The sequence below is a fragment of the Bufo bufo genome, chromosome 2 (genome assembly GCF_905171765.1).
Source record: "Bufo bufo chromosome 2, aBufBuf1.1, whole genome shotgun sequence".
Classification (NCBI taxonomy): Eukaryota; Metazoa; Chordata; class Amphibia; order Anura; family Bufonidae; genus Bufo; species Bufo bufo.
In genome coordinates this window covers 290,616,679-290,622,678 of record NC_053390.1, presented here as the reverse complement: position 1 = coordinate 290,622,678, position 6,000 = coordinate 290,616,679, and positions in this window count along the sequence as shown.

The following is a 6,000-nucleotide window of genomic DNA, read 5'->3' as shown; positions in this document are numbered from 1 at the left end:
GTTTGATTTAAATCATAGTTTTCTACATAAAGACTAATTCTTGCTGGTATAACTTATAATATGCAAGTAGATGAAGATTTTTAGAATAACAACTTTTCATATTAGTTTGATTCTGCATTCATAGGTTTGTAGAAGTTAGGATTAAAGTATTTTTCCCATATCATCACCATGACAGCCACACAGGAGATTGACCCATGACCTCTGTGGGGGCAGGAAACAGAGAAGAGGTTAAATTGCCCCCTTCCACCACCACACCTCAGTGTTCCTGTCCCCACTGTGGCCAGGGTCAGAGAAGAGTCTCCCTGCGGGCTGGCAGGGAGATGAAGATGGGAAATTGAACTTTTTCCTACACCCTTTTATTTTGTGCTTCTCCAGGAGGGTCCGAGGACGGTCTCCTGGTTTACCTGAAGCTCAAGTCAGAGCTCCACCAGTCCGCCGGCGGCCGCATGCTTATGCTGGGCTGGGGGGTATCGGGAGGGCTCGCTCTGGCTGGTCTGGAGCCTGCTCCCGGGCCACAACTTCCTCCTCCTCCCCGGTGGGACGGGCTGAGCAGCGGCTGGCGTGTGCGCACGCCGACGTCTGAGATGTCACTTCCGGGTCCGGTCATGTGACGCAACCCGGAAGCACAAGCGCAGAAGGCAGAGGTGTTTGAAGGCGGGACGGCCACGGAACGCTGATCTGAGGTCTGTAAGTACCGGTACTGTGTATACTGTCCCCTACTGCCAGAGCATGTCAGGTCCCGATCTGCAAACTTCCATGGGGCTTTATGCTCCCTCTCTGCCTCCTGTAAGTATCCCTCTGTGGGTCCGCTTGTCATTTCAATTGAAGTTTTCTGCCTGGGGTTTTTACTAATGCCTAATTTCAGGCTAAAGAGGCTATAAAAAAAAAAAAAGGTAAAAAAAACCCTCCTCGCTGCATTTCTTGTGCTAAAAGACTGCCTGATGGATATGGAAAGAAGCTATGTAAAGAGTGTATTTCTGATGTGATCTGGCAGGAGCAACCCTCCCTTATGGATGGTATTAGATCCGTGGTTCAGGAGGAACTTAGGGCCGCTAGAGCCGCTCCATCTGATTCCCAAGGCCAGCTCTCTCACAAACGTCCACGTTCTAAGATCATTTCCTCCTCGGAATCTAATGACGCTGATAAGGCTTCTACTTCCATGCAATGGGAAGATGATTCCTCTCTCTGAGGGAGAGATCTATGCTTCACACACTGATCGCAACACCGCAGGAGAAATGCTAGCACAGGCTTCCAGTATCCGTAGTTTCAGGTGCTGCACATCTCGTATCATCTGAAGGCAATCGTCTATGCTGTGAAAATACGAGATGTGCAGTACCTGAAACTACGGATACTGGAAGCCTATGCTAGCATTTCTCCTGCAGTGTTGCCATCAGGGTGTGAAGAGTGGTTGAAAAGGGTTGCATTGACAATCCAACACAATGGGCAGCACATTGAACACATTTTGTAAGTGGTCAGAAACTTGTAAATAACTCATGAAAGAATAAAGTTACGTTAAAACCAAGCACACCATTGTTTTTCTTGTGAAATTCCCAATAAGTTTGATGTGTCAAATGACCCTCTTCCTATTGAAAAAACAAAGTTGGATTCAAAATGGCCGACTTCAAAATGGCCGCCATGGTCACCACCCATCTTGAAAAGTTTCCCCCCTCACATATACTAATGTGCCACAGACAGGAAGTTAATATCACCAACCATTCCCATTTTATTAAGGTGTATCCATATAAATGGCCCACCCTGTATTTTTCCTCGGAGGAAATGGGTAACTTATTAAAAGCGGTCAGAGCGACAATGGGGATTGAAGCAGCCCCTAAGTCTCTATCTATTCAGGACGAGATGTTTGGGGGGCCTTAAAGTGAAGAAATCCAGGGTCTTCCCCATAAACGAAAATATAAAAAGGAGAAGATTCTGGAGGAGTGGTCAGAACCAGAGAAAAGACTGAGAATATCCAAGGAATTCAAAAATCGTTTATTGTTTGACCCTTCTCAGTCCAAACTATTCGATGAGACCCCCAAGATCAACGTGCAGGTGGCGAAAGTAAATAAAAAGACTGCCCTGCCGTTTGAGGATGCCGCTCAATTAAGGGATGCTATGGCACGTAAAGCAGATGCCCTTCTGAGAAAGTCTTGGGAGGCCTCGATGTATAATGTTAAGACCAACATTGCAGCCACGTCAGTAGCTAGGTCTATGTATTTATGGCTAGGAGAGCTAGAAAATCACCTGAGAAACAAGACTTCTTGGGAAGAAATCCTACAGTCTATCCCTCTACTTAAGTCAGCTACAGGATTCCTTGCGGATGCCTCAGCTGAATCTATTAGATTCTGTGCTAAAGAGGCTGGACTTTCCAATGCGGCTCGCCGGGCTTTATGGATGAAGTCCTGGTCGGGTGATAGAATATCCAAACAGAAGCTAGTATCTATTCCTTTTTCAGGAGAATATGTATTCGTGCCGGTTCTAGACAAAATACTAGAGAAAGCGGCTGATAGGAAAAAAGGATTCCCCCGAAGAAAGATCTTATAGAAGGAACCAGTCCTTTCGGTCATATGGTGGACAAAATAAGGCTGGTAGAGGGAAAGGCAAGTCAGGCCGTTGGGCTTATCCCAAGGGGGGGGTAAAGGAAGAGGCTTCCTTCTTAAGCCCCAATCTAAATCTGAAGACAAACAATGACGCCATTGTAGGGGGGAGACTGAAGGATTTCCTAGGTCCATGGGCGCTTACATAAAAAAATCCTTGGGCCTTGGATATCATTCGGTCAGGATACAAGATAGAGTTCACGTTCCTTCCCCCTCCAAGATTTGTCGTAACAAGGATGCCTTCGAGATCCTCCAACCTGAATGTTTTCCAGGGAGTCCAGGACCTGGTGAAAAAGGGATCAGTAATCCCAGTTCCTGTGTCTCAAAGAGGTCGGGGGTACTATTCAACTCTATTTTTAGTAAAAAAGAAGGAAGGAGACTTTCGAACTATTATAAACCTGAAACAACTGAACAAGTTTATTCTTTACAGAAAATTCAAAATGGAGTCTCTGAAATCAATTGTACCTCTGATAAAGCTAGGAGCATTTATGTGCTCGGTCGACCTGAAAGACGCTTACTTGCACGTTCCCATTCACCCAGATACCTAAGGTTTGCGATTTCGGGCCCTTTCAATCAGATTCTCCATTTTCAATTCATAGCGCTACCCTTCGGGATTTCAGCTGCACCAAGGCTATTCACCAAACTGGTGATAGAAATGATAGCTCCACTCAGACAAGAAGGGTTAAATATAGTGCCGTACCTGGACGATTTTTTTATTATAGCAGACTCAAGGGAGCTCCTGCTGTCAGACTTAGAAATATTTTTATCCCGTCTGTCAGAGCTAGGATGGATTGTGAACAAACCCAAGTCTTTGTTAGTACCATCCACGAGGGTGAAATTCCTAGGTGTTATACTAGACTCCCTAACACAGTCGACTTTCCTGCCACAGATCAGGATCAAGTCTCTGGTAAGCAAGGTGAGGCACTTTCAACACCGGAAAAAATGCTCAGTGAGAGAAGCCTTCAGTGGAGTGGGCGCAAGGCTCACTGTTGTGTAATACAGAATTGGCTATTGTCCCAATGGAACAAGAAGAAGGGGTCTCTAGATTTTAAGCTTTGGATTCCAGGGTCAGTAAAGGTTTCTCTCTCATGGTGGACAAAGGAGAAGAATCTTTCCCAGGGGGTTCCATGGATCAAATCGCCGTCAATAACAATCTTCACGGATGCCAGCAAATCTGGATGGGGAGCAAAAGTCGACAAAGCTTACTTCCAGGGAACTTGGAAGCATCACATATCTGTCCAATCCTCAAATTTCAGGGAACTGTACGCGGTAAGGGAGGCTCTACTTTCAGCCAGGCAGCTGATAAGGCAGCATGTGATGGTCCTATCGGACAACACGACCATGGTCTCCTACCTGAAACACCAGGGAGGTACTCGATCAAGGAGACTCCAGAATATCACAGAGGAAATTTTCTCCTTTGCAGAAAAGAGCTAAGATCCATCTCAGCAATGCACCTGAAGGGTTCCCAAATCTAGAAGCGGAATTTTTAAGCAGGCAACAAGATAGACCACACAGAATGGCGTCTGAAATCAAGAGGTCCTTCAACATGCTAACCAGAGATGGTGGACTTCTACAATAGACCTTTTTGCAAAAAAAAATAAAAATACTAAATTACAAACATTCTGCTCCCTGAATGCGGGAGACCATCCTTGGAGAATAGATGCCTTCTCTCTGAAATTGTGTTGGGATCTAGCATACGCATTCCCTCCAATGCCTCTCCCGAGGGTCATTCAGAAGATACTGGAAGGGAGAACCACAGTGATATTGATCACCCCGTTCTGGCCCAAGAGGAGTAGGTTTGCTCCGACCTCCTGAGACTGGCAATACGACGACCGGTGAGACTCCCACTCAGAGGGGACATCCTATACCAGGTCCTTTACTACTCCTCATCCGGAATTCCTGAAACTCACGGCCTGGGACCTGAGGTCTCCATCTTAAAGTCTCAGGGCCTGTCGGACAAAGTCATAGCCACCTTGAGATGCTCCAGGAAAAAGGTGACATCTGCGATATACACTGCTCAAAAAAATAAAGGGAACACAAGAATAACACTTCCTAGATCTGAGTTAATTAAATATTCTTCTGAAATACTTTGTTCTTTACATAGTTGAATGTGTAAAGACAAATTAAAAGTGGAAAAACACACTACAGGCTGATCCAACTTTGATGTAATGTCCTTAAAACAAGTCAAAATGAGGCTCAGTAGTGTGTGTGGCCTCCACGTGCCTGTATGACCTCCCTACAACGCCTGTGCATGCTCCTGATGAGGTCGCAGACGGTCTCCTGAGGGATCTCCTCCCAGACCTGGACTAAAGCATCTGCCGACTCCTGGACAGTCTGTGGTGCAACGCGACGTTGGTGGATAGAGCGAGACGTGATGTCCCAGATGTGCTCAATTGGATTCAGGTCTGGGGAACGGGCGGGCTTCCTAAGTGGACAGTTTGATTTCACATTAGTGTGATTGACTTGGAGTTACATTGTGTTGTTTAAGTGTTCCCTTTATTTTTTTGAGCAGTGTATTTTAACCTAGTCTCTGCGTAGTTAAGGTATTTTACAATCGTAGATCAGTCTTTGCTTGGCCCCCTCCTCACGCGAGTCCCTTATAGGCAGCTCTTTAAGTCAGTGTTGTGAAGTAACTTGTGTAAGTCATCCTGTGTGATTAGGTTGTCTGTACTTATAGGACGGCGGCCATTTTGTTTCTCCTAATGATAGTTTCCCAGACAAAACGAGCCATTATAACTAACGAAAAGGTATTTGGGAATATATTTATAATAAAGTAATATTTAAGTATTTCAATTTTCTTAATTCCTGGAAAACCCCTTTAAGGTGGATTTAAACGTTCCTGCGAATGCTCATTCCTGACAATCTGCCAGTCTAAAGGTGCAGCACAAACGTTCATTTATCAGGTGAAACTTTCATTTGTGCAGGCACCTAAATTATCTTTTCTGAGCAGCAGATTGTGCTGTCTACACATCAATCTGCAGCCCAGAAACAATGTAGATTTAGGAGGATGAGCCATCACAATAGCGACTGCTTATTCGCATACTGTGGAGGTGATCGCTGCATGTAAATACAGCTCTTCACCCCCACTGAGCGAGCAGCTGACTGTTGGGAAGGAACGCCTACTTCCCGACAACCTGCTGCTCCTCGGCAGGTGTAAATGCACCTTTAGGATTGTTGTGCAGAGATACCAAAGAGAACTTCCATACATGTGAAAACCTGACATATCAGAAATCATGGCAGCAACAAAGCTTTTTAAGGGGTTGGACACTTTGATTACTGTAAACCATTATGTAGGATGACTATACAGAATTTACTAATATAGCCTTGATGTTCTTTGCCATTTGCTAGGTTTCATAAACTTTGTGCATTTTTGGGCATATCTTCTGAGCTGTCTGCATACAGGTCCAGT